General features: G+C 40.9%; 1 long non-coding RNA gene across 1 annotated transcript; it reads left to right on the forward strand.

Annotated features, from left to right (window-relative positions):
• The first annotated feature begins 11,301 nt into the window (after positions 1–11,301).
• On the forward strand, positions 11,302–11,841 carry LOC114480508 (uncharacterized). The gene is made up of 3 exons (XR_003676121.1): positions 11,302–11,353; positions 11,498–11,589; positions 11,725–11,841. It is a non-coding gene; the product is annotated as an uncharacterized LOC114480508 (long non-coding RNA).
• The last annotated feature ends 5,185 nt before the right edge of the window (positions 11,842–17,026 follow it).

The following is a 17,026-nucleotide window of genomic DNA, read 5'->3' on the forward strand; positions in this document are numbered from 1 at the left end:
GAAATATCCAAAAACCAAACTAGGCCTTTGTAGAGAGGGGCGGAGTTTGGGATCATAAAAAAACTCTTCAGCAACATTGCGACAAAAACCAACAAACAACATTCAATTCAATACAACAGCACGTTGGCACAGGGAATGGATCTTAAGATGGGTAATTCACAGGTCGGCCACAGGATGGCGCTGCCCTTTTGGCTCGCCTCCTGCTGCCTCTGCTGGGAGGGAGGAGGGGAGGGGGGCCAGAGAAGACGGTGAAGAAACAGGTTGTGTATGTAAATAAATGTGGGAGTGAAGTGTTCAGTGTTCTTTTGAGTTAAGCCTGCGTACTGAGACTCTGTTATAGTCTCTCATAGTTCTGCAGCCCATGACGTGGGATGGCGTTGCCGTAGACATGACCTCAAGAGTTTGTTAGCCAAGCCAGATCACAGGTGTTCATGGAAAGTAAGGGAATGGTCAGAGCGTCGAATCAACATTCATCCATGGAGAATGTGGAGGGGCCGAATGACGCAGCTTTGAACCAAGCTGCAGCTGTGCAGCAAGTATGAGCTCTGTCTGTCCCTGAACACCAGAGATATTTGAGGCACACACACACACACACACACACACACACATACAGAGATTCATTGCTTTAATACATAGATGTCATAATGACATATAGTTAACAATATTAAAAAATATTGCCAACAATGAAAACACGACCCTCAGCGTTGGTGTTTTAAAGCTGTAGGCCTCGATCAATCAACAGTGAGGAGGTCATAAACTCATAAATATTTTCACCCTCATGGACCACATGGTCAGAATGCTCTGCCAGATGTGCTTCAGTGTTTAGGTCGTGTTGTTACTACAGTTCTTGAATCACTTTCTAGTATAGATGGCCACAGCCAGAGCGAGGCCGCCAATGACTACTGCAGTGGCACCAAGCATCCGCTTCCAGCTCAAACCCCATGTTGACTTGGCCTGATGTGTGTGGGTGCTGGACGGGTCCTCCAACATCTTCTCATCCGTGGCCTGATGTGTGTGGGTGCTGGACGGGTCCTCCAACATCTTCTCATCCGTGGCCTGATGTGTGTGGGTGCTGGACGGGTCCTCCAACATCTTCTCATCCGTGGCCTGATGTGTGTGGGTGCTGGACGGGTCCTCCAACATCTTCTCATCCGTGGCCTGATGTGTGTGGGTGCTGGACGGGTCCTCCAACATCTTCTCATCCGTGGCCTGATGTGTGTGGGTGCTGGACGGGTCCTCCAACATCTTCTCATCCGTGGCCTGATGTGTGTGGGTGCTGGACGGGGCCTCCAACATCTTCTCATCCGTGGCCTGATGTGTGTGGGTGCTGGACGGGGCCTCCAACATCTTCTCATCCGTGGCCTGATGTGTGTGGGTGCTGGACGGGGCCTCCAACATCTTCTCATCCGTGGCCTGATGTGTGTGGGTGCTGGACGGGTCCTCCAACATCTTCTCATCCGTGGCCTGATGTGTGTGGGTGCTGGACGGGTCCTCCAACATCTTCTCATCCGTGGCCTGATGTGTGTGGGTGCTGGACGGGTCCTCCACATCTTCTCATCCGTGGCCTGATGTGTGTGGGTGCTGGACGGGTCCTCCAACATCTTCTCATCGTGGCCTGATGTGTGTGGGTGCTGGACGGGTCCTCAACATCTTCTCATCCGTGGCCTGATGTGTGTGGGTGCTGGACGGGTCCTCCAACATCTTCTCATCCGTGGCCTGATGTGGTGGGTGCTGGACGGGTCCTCAACATCTTCTCATCCGTGGCCTGATGTGTGTGGGTGCTGGACGGGGCCTCCAACATCTTCTCATCCGTGGCCTGATGTGTGTGGGTGCTGGACGGGGCCTCCAACATCTTCTCATCCGTGGCCTGATGTGTGTGGGTGCTGGACGGGCCTCCAACATCTTCTCATCCGTGGCCTGATGTGTGTGGGTGCTGGACGGGTCCTCCAACATCTTCTCATCCGTGGCCTGATGTGTGTGGGTGCTGGACGGGTCCTCCAACATCTTCTCATCCGTGGCCTGATGTGTGTGGGTGCTGGACGAGTCCTCCAACATCTTCTCATCCGTGGCCTGATGTTTGTGGGTGCTGGACGGGTCCTCCAACATCTTCTCATCCGTGGCCTGATGTGTGTGGGTGCTGGACGGGTCCTCCAACATCTTCTCATCAGTGGCCTGATGTTTGTGGGTGCTGGACGGGTCCTCCAACATCTTCTCATCCGTGACCTGATGTTTGTGGGTGCTGGACGAGTCCTCCAACATCTTCTCATCCGTGGCCTGATGTGTGTGGGTGCTGGACGAGTCCTCCAACATCTTCTCATCCGTGGCCTGATGTTTGTGGGTGCTGGACGAGTCCTCCAACATCTTCTCATCCGTGGCCTGATGTTTGTGGGTGCTGGACGAGTCCTCCAACATCTTCTCATCCGTGGCCTGATGTGTGTGGGTGCTGGACGGGTCCTCCAACATCTTCTCATCCGTGGCCTGATGTTTGTGGGTGCTGATGTTTGTGGGTGCTTTCACATTTTCAGGCAGCTCTGTCAGCACTGCTTCAAAGTGGTTTGGTTTCTGCACAGAAGCACTTATAATGTTGAAACATTTCATTGTCATTTCCATCAGCTCATTCTCCTTATCAGAACTAATATCATCCAAAGAAATGAACTTTGTTATTTTCAGGGCAATCTTATACTGGTTGATGGCATAGTCGTAGGCCCCGCCCTGATATAGGACATTGCCATGCTCCATTAGGCTGGTGGCCTGAGCAATCATCTCATTGGGGGACAGCCACGTCAGGTCTAGAGCATCAGTAACGTCCAGGAGCGTAACTTCAAGCTCATGACTTGACGGAATCAGGATGAGCGCCCTCTCTCCCATTCCCATGATTTGCAATGCTATATTCAGTTCCAATATCACATCTTTGTCTCCCAGAGTGAACCAGATATCTGACACCTCGTCGTCAATTGACCCATCCAACAAACGTGCTCTTAGGTTAATTTTCACAATCTGTCCAACTTGTGGCCGACTGTCTGTTCCTCCTCCAGGCTGCAGCACCTTTTTCATTAGCTCACCATTTCCTAAGACATCTAACCACTCATCAGCAGGCGGTTGGGGGTGAGTTTCTCTCCTCATGAACTGATCCATGAGAATCACCTTCCTAATCTTCATGACTGGTGCAGTGTCACTGCTTTGGTAAACAACCTGAAACACCTGAAACCTGAAATTACTACTGAAACAAACTAGATTATCGTTATTAGCTGGCAGCTTCTGAGCAGTTGTTTCCTATTCTCTCCTATCTGCAGCTTTAGTCTTTTACACTCGGTCTGCTCTGGGTGTTTAGTTCTGGCTTTTGGTCTCTTTTTTGGAGTTCTACGTGTTTATTTCTTCCTTTGATGTTCTGCTCTGTGATGTCATCTTCTGACATCACACTTGAGGTCGTCCTTTGTGGAGTTCTTCCCCGGCATAGCAACGGTTGCTCTGAACTCCTCAGTCGCCATGGTTACATGATGTTTTTTTTTAATTCGGAATGAGTTTTTCTGCATTAAATCATTCGGAATTAAAGTGTTCTGCTTCATGTTTAAATGGTAATAGTAATTCCCGAACTGAGGTTTACATGGAAAACCGGTTTATTTGGCTTTAGTTAATACCACTTTAGGTCTGGGGGTTGGGAAGGCTCTGATTGGACATGGGGCGAACATGACATATCACGTCGATAACATCTATCGGGAGAAACACACAACCAACATTTTATTGTCGGCTGTAACACAGAAGACCACACATGAGAACTGTTTTCACCTTTATTTTGATTGTTGTTTTGAAGCAACAGTAACACACTTTGGTCCACGGAGCGGAAGAGATAGAAACTAATCACCAGTAAATAAAGTCCAGTAAAACTCCGTAAAACAATAACCAGAAATAAATAGTTGCTTCCTGGTAAAGATGGTAGCTCTAACAACCGTTACAATGATAAACTTGGTGATATTACAGCCTGTGCAGCTCAACTGAGGATCATTTGTTAAAATATGTAAAAGGTTGAAATTTCTGCACAAAAGTTTGTTTTGATCTCCACCGTAAACACTTTCCAGGGCTAAGGCGGAGTTTGAGATTCTTGTCAGAAAAATAGGATTAAAAACTGTATATAGACCCTCTCGAGATTTGCGCCAACCACAATATGTGTAGCATATGCAATAATGCAAGATTGATTATAAAAAGACTATAAAGATTTGCGTTGATGCCACATTTAATGTTGTAAATCTATACTATAATTCAAGGGACGTCTGTGGGGATGTGTGTGTGTGTGGATGTGTGTGGATGTGTGGAGCAAATATCTCCCCGACGCGGCGCGAGTTGGACCTGAAACTCGGTCGACGGGTTCCAAATACCCCGAGTGTGTTTATCTGTTATTTTGGAGTAATTTGGAAATTTCAAAATGTTTATTTTAATTTTATTTCACTTCTGGACGGCCCTGAAATGAAACCTATTCAACTTTTGACCTCAGGGTGTGAGAGGGCGCTAGCGCAGCATGTGTTGAGAGACGACTTTCGGGATTCATTTTGAAGGCGAAACAGATGAACTGTGAATCAACTGTTATTTTGGAGCAATTTGGTGAAGCAAAACGGTCAAAACATTAATTTTATAATTACGGCTCCCTCGGTAAGAGCGCGGTATTGAGTGCGCTACTTCCGGTTGCGGGTTCATGATGTCACCGTGTCGCAGGTTGTTTGGGTTAGAAAAAAAAAGGTCAATATTTTAAAAGTTTTTGTACCGCTAAAAGTCATTAAAGTTAATATTTCATGGTTATTTAATATTATTCCAGTGATTTTAAACTTCCTTTAAATCTCCAATCACGGACTTCACTTCCTCCTTCATCTCATGACTGTGGGCGGTGCCTGTGCTGACGGTCATTAGTCAACCTTATCGCAAACATTCTGAATGTAACGTTTTTGTGTGTCCACAACACGGCTCTACTTTGATTATTGTTGGTTCTGCGCAAGGGTAAGTGTTCTTATATTGTTCTATGTGCTAAGAAAGGATGCTAGCAGCTACAATGTAAACACACACACACACACACACACACACGGCTGGTGCAAAGCACACAGAGCCGCTTAGAGAGAGATGCGACTGTGGTGTTGCAAAACGTTTATTTTTCGCGGTACTTCCGTGTCTCTCTTTAACAACCTGCGATGGATTATGTGCAAGAAGCGCGCGCGATGGATAACGCACGGAGATGGTTGACACACACGCACATACACGCACATATACACACGCACATACACACACATATACACACGCACATACACACGCACACACATAAACACACACACACACACAGTATTTATAATAAAAATATATTTAATGAGTAAAATAAAACTATATTTAAATATTTATACAGAAAGTACACAAAATGACAAAAGAGATGCATACAAATATACAAAAAGGATCCAAAAGTACACAAAATTACTCCAAAATACATACATTACAGAAAAATACAGCAAACAACAACAAAAATATGACAAATATTTATACAAAAAGTACACAAAATGACAAAAGAGATCCAAAAGTACACAAAATTACTCCAAAATACATACATTACAGAAAAATACAGCAAACAACAACAAAAATATGACAAATATTTATACAGAAAGTACACAAAATGACAAAAGAGATGCATACAAATATACAAAAAGGATCCAAAAGTACACAAAATTACTCCAAAAAACATACAATACAGAAAAATACACCAAACAACAACAAACATATGAAAATGACTCAAAATAAACAAAACTAAATATTTATACAAAAACAACAACAGAAATGCACAAAACTACACTAAAAAGATAGAAAAATAAAACAAAAAGATTCCAGAATCACACAGCAATGGCAACAAAAAACAATAATTATACAAAAAGACAACAGAAAGATACAAAAATACACATAATGACTCCAAAAACATACATTACAGAAAAATACATCAAAACAAAAAAAATATAAAAATGAGTAACAAAAACAATAATTAGACAAAAAATGTGTAAAAACACAACAGAAAGATACTAAAAAAAAAACCGCAATTATACCCCTTATGCTCCCACACGAATGCATACTTCCGACGGGCACTGTACTAGTTCATAATAAATACATTTTTTTTTTTTCTGCAGTACCATACATGAACTGCTTCACCATTTACAATGCGAGAACGAACTGCACAACAGAAGAACCAAGTCACATGACTCAAGCGCCAAAAAAAACCTTGTATTTTTAAAACAACAAATTAATTCATATTCACTGTATTTTGCACATTCACTGTGTTTCATGTCACTTCATATGTTTGTATATTATGCACATTATATTAAAAATTTATTTTTTCAAATTAATTTGAAAAACTCCATGTATGCTTTAGGGACTTGTACTATGAAGCTGGATTTCATCCTATTGCACTAACATCCTTGATTTATTCGGTGTGACCTTTACTACGACGCTGGTTAACTCCTTACCGGGCTAAATCACTATGGTAACTTAGGCTGCACACCTAACACTGCGCAAAAAGAGCAAGAATCGAGAATATCCGGTTTTTGATTCTATCGAGAATACGGACATTTCCGATGCATATCCGGAGTTTTTTTTATATGCCCCATATCTGGTCAAATATTCAATTCAGTTCAACTTTCGTCTCAAAGTGCTTAACAATATAAAATGCATAGTAAGAAAACCCAACAAGATCAACACATGAACAAGCATTTAGCGACAGTGGGAAGAAAAAACTCCGTCATCTGCCTCGACTGGTTGGGGTTAGTGAACAGAAGGACCATCAGAACAGGATAGAGGGCAGAACATCTGAGTGTCCCAGACTAGTTGCACCATGACCCATCGACCAGGAACTGCCTGCTCCAGCATCAAGGCACCATTAATCAGGAACTACTAGCTTCAGCCGCAAGACACAGACTGCAGGATAAACATGATACACTACGATATACTCGTATCGATGCCATGCTCTGAAATGCTACCACTACAGATGAGGTTTCGTCTTGTACTGGGCACACGTAGGCATCTCAGCGATCACTACAGAGGGGACCATGTCTGCTTTAAATTATATCAATTATACAATGTACGCTTTAGTAAATATGTAGGTTTTGAATGTAACGGTCTGAGGTGTTGTCCATTTACGTGTAATGGTCGGTGATTATGACCAAAACAACGAGACCATGTCCGTTTTAGGTTATTGCTATTATACGATATACGCTTTAGCAAATAAGTAGGTTTTGAGTTTATTTTTAAAGGTGGAGAGAGTAGCAGCCTCCTGTACTAAGATTGGGAGCTGGTTCCAAAGGGGAGGAGCCTGGTAACTGAATGCTCTGTCTCCTGTTCTACTTCTAGACACTAGAAACTTCAAGAAGACCAGCAGACTGAGGGCCGTATTCACTAAGATCTGAACTAAAGGGTGGTAAAACAGTTGCTTCTCTAAATCCTTTGATGACGCAGTTTCCCCACCTACTGTGAGGAATTCACTAAGATTGCAGCAATAATTAACGTGCATGCAGTGGTGCAGACCGCCCCATTTAAATGAGCATTTTGCTCATTTAATGTGGACGTCAGTGCGCTGCACAGACATTTCAGGAAGTTAAATTGGAGGCAGATGGACTTCTCTGTCTGCTGCACAAACATATAATAATGTAGAAAACATAATAAACAAATAAACATAAAAAAATCTAACAAAATGTAACAAATGCGTGTATTTGTTTTTCAGCAGCACTCTGGGCCAAGATATTCCTGATTTTAGAGATAATACGGAGGTGGAAGAAGGCTGTCTTTGTGATTTGTTTAATATGAGAATTAAAAGATTAGTCAGTATCAAAGACAACGCCTAAGTTTTTTACTGTGGTGCTGGGTGACAGAGTAATGCCATCCAGAGACACTATTTACTCTGATAATTTATCTCTGAGGTGTTTTGGACAAAATAAAATCACTTTGGTTTTATCCTGGTTAAGGAGAAAATTACGGCTCATCCAGGATGTGATGTCTATGAAATCTATGCTTTGAACTACAGTGGTGTGAAAAAGTGTTTCCCCTCTAAACCGTATCAGAATCAGAATCGTTTTAATTGCCAAGTACAGTTAATTCCAAATTATGTGGCTGGTTTATTCCGTTTTTAATTCCAAATTAGATAATTCCTCTTTCTTGTAAACACTTAACTTGGTTAAAGCCGCTTTATTTTAATCTGTATTGTTTTGCGCATGCGCGACTTGCGAAGATGACGTGCTGGTGACGACATAATCTAAGATAGCGACGGCCCGGACTCCAGCCTAGATTATTTGATAAGAGCCTTAAAAGACATGGATATAATGAAAAGAGTGGATGGACAAAGGCATAAGCATGCAGACTTTCACACGGACATACACGGACTTACTAAACACACACGAACCTCGGTAAACGTAACAGGCTTCATCGGACGGCTGGCACTAGGACCCCCCGGAGTAAATGCGTCCCAGTACTGCATTCTCAGGCTGTAATATCACCAGTTTATCATTTTACCTGTTATTAGAGCTACTGTCTTTACCAGGGAGCAAATATTTATTCGTGGTGATTGTTTTCAGAGTTTTACTGGGATTTTTACCAGTGATTAGTTCATATCTCCTTCCGCTCCGTGGTCCAAACTGAAACCGTGTGTTATTGTTGAGCTGATGCTTCAAAACTAAATCAAAATAAAGGTGAAAACAATTCTCGTGTGTGGTCTTCTGTTTCATAGACGACAATAAAATGTTTGTTGTATGTTTGTCCTGATAAACCCCTGTCCCCCTGTCCAGTCAGAGCCTTCCCAACCCCCAGCCCTAAAGTGGAATTATCTAAAGACGAATAAACCTGTTTTCCATGTAAACCTCGTTCGGGAATTACCACTTTAATTCTGAATGATTTAAATCGGAGTAAATAATTCCGAATGCAAAAACATCATGTAATCGTTGTCATTCGGCAAAATCAAAGATAAAGACATACATAAATTATAAAGGCCAAATCATAGATTTCAAAAGTGTATATCTACAGTATTCTTTTAATTAGAAGATATTTTACATTTACAAATCAAATGATCAATTTCTTGTAGTTAGTTATAGATTAAATTTACTGCTGATTTAAAGCAACACAAATATGTTAAAGATCTATTAATTGATTTATTATTATTTATCATTTAGGGGTCTATTGTGCCTGCTTTGATTTATTTGGTATCTGTATGTGAGTTGTTTAATGTGTATTAAGTTTAGTATTTAAATTAGAATTATTTGTTAAAAATTTAGATTTTGTGTATTTTTCTTCCAAACTGTCTTTTTAGTTTCAATCTGCCCCAGTTATATCTGATTTGTCTCATTGCTTACGTACATGGTTGTGCTAAAGTCAATCTTTGACTGTCCATGAGAAGCTGCGTTGTTCTTTAGATTATCTTGGAGCCCATTCCATTCTTTGATGCCTGTAAAGGAACATTCTAAAAGCTAAACACAACTGTTTTATGAAGCTGAAGCCACTTTAAGTTTTGATCTTTGATTCTGAATAATATTCAGGTTGTTTTGTGTTATTTATTTCAGAATTCCTTGTAACATTTTCAGTTTCTGCTGGTCTCAGGTAAATAAACTGGTATTGAAAGAATAGAATACGTAGTGTTTCAGTCAGATTGGTATTTGTAAAGATTAATACTAGGCAGAGTTTAGTTCTGTTAATGTAAATGATTATAAACTGTAGGGTTAGATACAATAACATTTCATTTATCAGAAGCTTTTATCCAAAGCAATGTTAATACAGTAGGAGTAGGAGGGATTCAAACCTCTGATTATAAGTCAGCTTCATTAACCACTGTTCCTCCACCACAGCGTTGATCAACAGTGGATTCTTTTCTGATACAGCGCTGATATGAAGCTGTACAGACACAGATGACCCAAAAAATAATGCATTCTTTAATTCTAAGTAACTTAAAAGTTACCTTTTCATGTAACTCATTAGTTTTTGCGGTAAGTAATCAAAAAAGTAACTGAGTTCATTTGTGAATGAAGTAACTAGTAACAGTAACTAGTTATGTTTTTTCAGTAACTAGAACAACACTGGTTGTGACAGAAGTGTGACTGAGTTCAGAAAAATTATTGTACCAACATTTTTATTAGGATTTTTTACTTGTTCTTGCAGCTAAAATTCACCAGAATGCAGGAATTTGCATGTCTTTTGTTAAAACATTTCTGGGGGGAGGACCCCCATGACCTTTCCCCTCAATTCTAGGAGAGGCTTTAACATGTAAATGAAAATGCTGTGAGCTACACATGCAAATCAGGGTAGCAGGGGAACTTCTACTGAGCTTCAGTACAAACCACATCTTCATCACAGCTGTGAAGAGTTCAGCTCAGACGTGACCGATTAAGATCAAGGAGGGTAAGTGTTATTATATTAGATTTGTTTTTGGTCAGTGTGACTATTTTTCAGGTGTATTAGTGTTTTTTTTCAATGCTAATAAGCATTGGTCTAATCTGAAGTCACATGTTCAAAACTCTGAACACGGTCTGCAAATCTCTCAGTCCATGTGGAATAAACTGTGACTCATTTTTCATTGTTTTCACACAAAACACATTCACTGACCACAGTCAACAACATTCATCAACTCTTTTCTCACTCACTAGTTTTTATTATTAATATTATAATTAGTTCACCACCTGCAAAACACTAAACGTTTACAGCACATTTTTAAAATGCTAACACACTTTGTTCAAAACACATCAGCTAAATGAAATATATTGATTATAGTATTTTGTGTTTTATATAACTGTACCCTGTAGATTATTTTTTTGTTTACAGTAATTTTTATATTTTTTTTGTGCAGAGATCTTATTTTGTATTAAAATACTGATGTACCTGACAATGTAATGCTCTTTGTTGTTAGTATTTAGTAGTTCAGTGAGCTCAGAGTGACTAGATGAGATTATTTGTTAGTGTTGTGGTTGAATGAGCTTCATTTGAGACGTGTATGAAGTGTTTTGTTGGTGAGAAACACTTTTGGAGATGAGAGTAACTGTTGAGCTGAGATGACTGATGGATGTGCAGGCTGTGTTTAGAGTTTTGAACATGTGACTTCAGTTTCAACCAATACTTGTTAGCAATCGGAAAAAAAAAACTCTAATAGAGTGGAAGGGTCCCAACCCACAGGTTGAGAACCACTTGTGTATTGCATGTCGAAGAATCCATGTACTATGTCTAGATTGTATGTCCAAGCATGTATTTATGTCTCTCCTCTACATTGCACACATTTGATCACCACTGTATTTATATCCATACAGGGCTTGGTCCATCATACATATAGAAGCCTCACAGAGCTGCAATGGAAGGTCTAGCCAGAGGACAAGTATGTTTTTGGTCTTTTTCCCTCTGAATTGGCACTGTTTGTGAAAATTACAAAACACAGTTAGTTAGATTTTTTTTGTTTTTTTTTTTGTAACATGTTTTGCTGAATGATGAGTATCTTCTACCTTCACCACCACCACCACAGATTCTGTTCTGATCACAATGAAAAAGTGACCATGGCTGTGATGGGGGCCATTTAAGATGCTGAGCCACACTGGGGCACAAGCCAAGTTAGAAGTAAGTCTGATCACATTAATCTGGGGACCAAATTTAATGTATTTGAGTGATCATTATCCTTTTCAGATGCCTTAAAATAATACATTTAGTATGAATTCATGACATAGTATTTGTGTTGTCATTTTCATTCACTAGGAGCTGCAACATGGCTTTAGAATCCTACGAGGCCAGTGAGGAGCAGGACCTGAATGGGACCAAGGAGGATGTAAAGAGTAGGAAGACTCTTACCACCAGGAGAGATCCAGTGTTATTGCCGTGCTGCTGCATTTATTGATCATGGTATTTATCAATCACCTGTAAACAAAGTGTATACAGGCTATTTCTAAAGTGACTCTTTAAGACATTTTAATTGCCTGCGACAAGCTGTTGAGCTAAGGTTAATGCATCAATAAACCAATTGGAACAACAATTAATATCAGCAATGGATTTGTTTCTGTTATCATTTATTGTCATAATTTAAGGACCCATAATTGTTTTGTTACATTGTGTTAGCCAAGAAATGTATGGGATTAAATATTTAAAGTGTTCATGTTAGGACAGCTGAAATAAAAATGGTCAGGATACTGACCTCTCTTCACATTTGTCACACAGCTTTTCAAGGAATGGGTCAAAGTGGGACAGAGGATCCTCTCTCCAGAAGAAAAAACTGTTTACAAATTTGCCTCTACCAAAGTGGCGAGCAACACAACTGTCAGAGATGATGGAAACCTGCTAGAAAGCACTGGGCAATAACAGAAAAAAAAGTGTTGAGCCAAGATCCACTTACTTATGCACAGACTCTGGACACTTTTCAAAAAGGCTCCGCCCTAATTCAGATAAAACATCTATCTATCTGCATGTGAGTGAGGTGGAAGAAGACTCAGATAGAGATGTTTAAAATTTTGTTTGTGTGATATATGTGTGTGTGTGTGTTTCTTTTTCTAACTCATTCTAATTTTATTGTGATAGAATAAAATGTTATGTGCACTAAGTGATTTTTGTTTTTAATATTTATCTTGATAGTCTCTATCTTCAATGTAGATCTGCCATTTTTGATGAGACAATTGGTACAGAGGGGAAAAAGGTTTAAGTGGACCTAGTATAGAGTTAGGGACACTGCATTTAACTGTCCTGGGTATGGTGAGTCACCCTATGGGCCATGAATTGTATATCGTACTTCGGATATGACCGGGGAGAGTATCGGTGCAGTATTCGGAATCAAAATACTAGTGGTGTTCGGACTTCGGATATGACCGGGGAGAGTATCGGTGCAGTATTCGGAATCAAAATACTAGTGGTGTTCGGACTTCGGATATGACCGGGGAGAGTATCGGTGCAGTATTCGGAATCAAAATACTAGTGGTGTTCGGACTTCGGATATGACCGGGGAGAGTATCGGTGCAGTATTCGGAATCAAAATACTAGTGGTGTTCGGACTTCGGATATGACCGGGGAGAGTATCGGTGCAGTATTCGGAATCAAAATACTAGTGGTGTTCGGACTTCGGATATGACCGGGGAGAGTATCCGGGAAGAATTGAACTCCGGGATATGGCAAGTATAAAAGTGTTCCCATATCCGGAGTTTGACATGCTCCGAACATGACATCGACTTCAACTGCTGTTCGGAGAGTATCCCAGGTGTATATCACCGTATTTGACTCATATCTTGGAATATTTGGGGTTCGATTCTTGGGCTTTTTGCGCAGTGTTAAGAGAAGATGTTTTCAATTGGGCTGGCCACAACATGACTGCCAGCCCTATTGTTCCTGCGGTCATTCAGTCAATAATCCAATAATGTAGCCATTTCCTTGAGGCGAACTCTCCACTCTTTTTAAAGTTCACCATGGTGGAATACATTAGAGAGTTCTGAGAGCTCGGCCCCTTCCATCGATGAGAAGCGGCTTCCAATATTGCTGCCAACGTAATCCAAATTTTGCGATAAATCAAGAAAATGCCAGATCCAATTAGCAGAAGACCTGTTATCATAATTCCAATCTGGTGGTGGACGTCTTCCACATCCTCATGATTTATGGACTCTCCCAATGCCCGTCCTCCTAGTTGAGAAATTTGACCAAAAGTGAAAAAAGACCAGCTGATCAATTCCATGATTTAGATTTAGGATCGGGATGCAGATAGAGGCTCCTGTTAGATTAAAACAAGACAAAGAAAGCAAGCAGGAAAAAAAGGAGGGATTGAGGGTAAAACCATCCTTCTCCTCTGAGTGCAAGCAGGAAAGGGATTTTTGTATGATTCTTCAAGCAAGGATCATTGCGACAGCCAGGCAGTAAATAACTCTTGGCATGAGATTGCAGCCACACTTGGCAAAGAAGAGGCATGGGTGAGAAAAACCTGGAAAAATCTACGGACAGATACCGTATGTGAAAGCAAAAAACAGCCTTCAAAAGACCCAGTGGAGACCCCAGTGGAAGCAAACTTGTCCCCAGGATTTTAAGAGAGTTTGGCTGGCTCATCACTTTCATAAAACACAGGGAAACAGACTCAAATTTCTCCCCAGATGAGGTAAATCAAATAATTATTTTACAACCGAAAATTTAGCACTGACATGCAAATGTTCGTTATAGGTTAATTAAATTTTAATATTTAAAGGTTATTGTGGAGTTGGAAGTGAACAGCGTCAAATCTACCCCTTTATCCTCACCTTCACATTCTGCCCATCCCCATACCTTTCGTGGTGGTAAGTGTTTTTATTTTTTTCACCAAATGAACTTGAGTTGTATTTATGTTGTTTTTAACTTATATACTTATATCACTTCTGCCTTTCTGCTCAGGTAAAAGCTGTGCCTCAAGGAGTGTGTCGCCAAGACCAGAGTCATAGAAGCGGAGGAAAAGTGATGCTGACACGCTTGAAAAGAGATTAGTAGATATTGAGAAAGAGAGAGCCACAAAAACAGCCACCATTAAGCACAGCACACACAAGGTTTGGCTGTGTTGTTGTGTACATGCTGGAATCCATCCCAGTACACAAAGTTGATGCAATCAAATATACAATCTATCAAGTGCTGTATGAGAATAGATAATAGAGATCACATCCATCCATCCTTTGTTACAGTGTGTTGCAATAAAAACAGTTTTGTATTTCAAGTTCACTGCAGTCCTGTATTTTCTTCACTCCTGTTCAGCATATATTTTCTGATTACCTTCAACAAGTCCCTGTGGTGTCAAGAAGATTGACTTGAAATCATTTCGAGCTGAGAGTGCAGCCCGGCAAGCTCGTGCTTTGCTGAGACGGCCAATGTCCAACAAGTTGTCGTTGCATGCTACCACTGCCCCCCCCACTCTCCACTCACAGGATCACCCGAGTGCGTAGAGGAGTCTGTGAACCAGGGAGGGATGGAACTGGTTGCCGGGGAGTTGGTAACATCTGTACTGCTTAAATAATTGTGCAGGGCTACACAGACCTTCACAACCTTCACAGTTTTCTGTGGGTAGAATTCCATTGATTGTCCCAGGATTCGTTATTGTGCTGCCAGTATGCCAAAGCTGTTCTCTATCACGTGAGTGGTGGTAGTTGTAGATTTGCTGGGCATCGCTGAGGTTTTTTGCTGTTAATACAACGAGATGAGGATGACATGATATGTCCATAATTTATCCCACAAGGGAAAATTTGAGTTTCAGTAGCAGAAAAACAGGAATACATTTATGGCCCTGTACACAGGACAGATAGAAAGAGGGAAAAACATGTTGCAAGAAAAGAAATTGTACAATAAAAACAAAAAACACAGGATATATACTGTATGTATACAAATCTATGAAAACTATTAAAAAAAACTGAATGTTTTCCCAATGTTCAGGTTATACACAGTACAGAAAGAAAGAGGGAAAAACACGTTGGGAAAAAAACAAAAACGAATTAAGTTGACATACAAAAATGTTTTTAACATAATTACTAATAGATGTATAGTATAACTGGAAATGGCCGCATCAGGTTTTGTTGAAGAGGAAATGCAGCATCAGCCAAGAACACGTGTACAGGGACTGCCAACCTTCTTGGAAGTCTTGGTATGTCCAAGTTCCCATGCAGAAGATTCTGCTCAAATCTGCTCTCCTGGAAGACACCACCATCACTTTCCTTCCATATGCTCCTATGTCCACCATGAATTGATAGTTTGCATCACAGGCTGCCATAAGGACAAGGGAATGTGTTCCTTTGTAGTTGAAATAGTCACTGCCTGCGTTTGTTGGTGCTTTCATGACAACATGCTTCCCATCAATACACCCCAAACAATTAAGAAAATTCCACACGGATTTCTGACCACTTGGCTGTATTTGGAAGTATACAGCCAAGAAATTCACTGCACAACGGTGCCCAAATTTCTTCGCAAACGTTCGTCACAATAAAGGAAACTGCAGTGGGTCCCATCATGTAGCTCTGTGCCACACTTCGCTGGTTGTTTCCCGAGGAAAGGACAAGAAGGGTTACAGCAAGTCTCTCTTGTGGTTTTATAGGGCAACTGTAAGTACCTGAATGTTTGATGAATGGTTAAATGCGATGCAGCAAATCATCAAATCTATTGGCTGACATCCGCAAATATTTGAAGTGTACTTCCTCGTCCATCCGCATTGGCCTCACAAGCAAACTGTACACCCCTTCATCAAGCCTCCTACGATTTAAAGGACGAGTCGACCACCTTCGCTTTCTTTTCTGTCTTTTCAATAGTGACAAACGACAACAAATTTACTCTTCCTTGAGGAGAAGTAGACGCAGTCTTGCTGCCGCCGCCACCATGTTGAGAACAACAACTACTTCTTCTACTGTACTTTTGTACCGTGGTTGGTGTGTGTTTGTAATACACTGCTCCCTGCGGTTTGGTAGTGGAAACCGCACGGAGTATAAATGCAACATGCGTTGTTTCATGCAGATTCCGTGCGTCTCATTTCCACGCAGCACGATGATGAGTCAAGCATAACAGTCTTTATAAGGCTGTCACTCAACCTTTGTGTTCAGATGCAAGAACAATCTGCGCTATGCTAACTACCTACTCAATACTCACAATACCTCTCTATTATCAGTTATATCAATCCAACCTACTCGCCACAGATTGCCGGGTTGACAGATGATAGTTGTTATAGGAGGGGCGGGGCTAACAGTGTCATAAGAAACCTCAAAAACATCACAGAACAAGAGCACTCAGAAAGAGCAAACCTCTGCCAAGTTAAGAGACGAAATATCACCAGCAGGTGGTGATGTAGAACCAGCCAAACATCCACAGTAAACTCCAAAATTTGTTCTGGATACTGTATCTGCAACACCAACAAAATAATTTCCAAACTCAAATTCGTTCTTCCATTTGACATTGTTTATCAGTTCACCAAATTTCATTTAAATCCATTCAGAACTTTTTGAGTTATCCTGCTAACACATTAAAAAAACAAAAGAGCAAAACAACAATTCAATTTTTAGAGGGAGAGTGCTATGTACAGATATACAAATACAAT

Source organism: Gouania willdenowi, chromosome 3 (assembly GCF_900634775.1).
Source record: "Gouania willdenowi chromosome 3, fGouWil2.1, whole genome shotgun sequence".
NCBI classification, from domain to species: Eukaryota; Metazoa; Chordata; class Actinopteri; order Blenniiformes; family Gobiesocidae; genus Gouania; species Gouania willdenowi.